Here is a 1,594-nt window from a genome sequence, read left to right on the forward strand (position 1 = left end):
CTTTCGAGGAGTGGCTGGTGGGTTTGAACCGCCATCCTTCTGGTTAGCAGTCAAATGCCTTAGACACTACGCTACCAGAGCTCCTATAAGAAAAGGTGTTGTTGTTGTTGTTATGTGCCATCAAGTCAGACCCAACTCATAGCGACCCCTCCTTGGGTTGCTGAGGCAGTATCACTATGGAAGTAGATTGCCCCATCTCCCTTCTGAGGAGTGGCTGGTGGGTTTGAACTACCAGCCTTCTGGTTAGCAGTCAAGTGCCTTAGGCACTAGATAGCATAGACAATATTGCAGAGCTAGAGTTATATTTCTTTATTCTCAAACACACAATTTTCTAATCGACTTCAGTCTATTCCTAATTTGCAAAGAACATAGTAACGAGATCATGTATCTTGACATTATAACACATTGTTTCTCCCATGCATGTAAATGTATAGAACAAATTCATTTTTCAGTGGAATGGGGCACCACCTTGTTTTCATCTCTGGGTTTGGAGATTCATTATTAGTTATCATCCATAGCACTGTATGGACATTCTTTTCAAACACTAACCTCCCTCTGAAACAGTGTCCTTGAAGTGACCAAATGCCACATTATGCAACCTTTTTTGAATGTATGTAAAGAACCTCATGCTTCTAATGACTCTTCTTCACAGACTTTAGAAAATAAAGGAATGACTCATGGACTTTTCACCGCTACGAAGAATCCTGGGATAAATTAGACCAGGAGTCAATAAACTTTCTCTTTAAAGGGCTAGAAAAATATTTTAGGCTTTGCAGCCACAAGTAGTCCCTGCTGCAACTACTTAACTCTGCCATTGTGGTGTGAAAGCAGCCATGGATACTACTTAAATGAATGGGTTTGGCTCTGTTCCAATACAATTTATTTGCAAAAAAGCAGCACACAGGTTATAGTTTGCTGATTCCTAAATGAGATTACAAGATTGCTGTGCATTTTGTATACAAGGAGTTGCATAGTAAGTATTTAAAAGATAACTCAGATAAAATAAAAATAATCATTGTAGATTTTTAACTTTGTTTTCTTTTGGTTTGCATTAACAATGTTTTAATAGTTCTATAAAACCGACTAAGGAGCTCTGGTGGTCTAGTGGATAAGGCACTTGACTGCTAACTGGAAGTTTAGAGGTTCAAGCCCACCAGCCACTTTGTGGAAGGAAATAGTGCTATCTACTTCCCTAAAGAACCCCAATGGGGGTTGCTATGACTTGGAAAGGACTCAATGGCAGTGAGTTGTTTGTTATTTATATGTGTGTGTGTGTGTGTGTGTGTGTATAACTTACTTGAATAATTAAGTAGGAGAAATTCTTTTTTCTTTTCAATATTTAATGTTGCTAATTGCCAATCTAATAATAAATATTCATTCTTTCAGCCAGGTCATTACCATCCTACACATACACATAAAGTGGCACATACATGAGTCTGCTTTCTTAGTCCAATTGTGAAATTTCCTGCTGTAATTTTATGTATCTTTCTGAAAACTTCACATTCTATAAAATTATGTTACAAATACATGATCAAGTATATGAAAAGGTGTTCAGTGTCACCATAAACTAGGGAAATACAAATAAAAATCACAA

This window comes from Orycteropus afer, unplaced genomic scaffold, assembly GCF_000298275.1.
Source record: "Orycteropus afer afer isolate SDZICR_OR568_19922 unplaced genomic scaffold, OryAfe1.0 scaffold00651, whole genome shotgun sequence".
In the NCBI taxonomy this organism is placed as follows: domain Eukaryota; kingdom Metazoa; phylum Chordata; class Mammalia; order Tubulidentata; family Orycteropodidae; genus Orycteropus; species Orycteropus afer.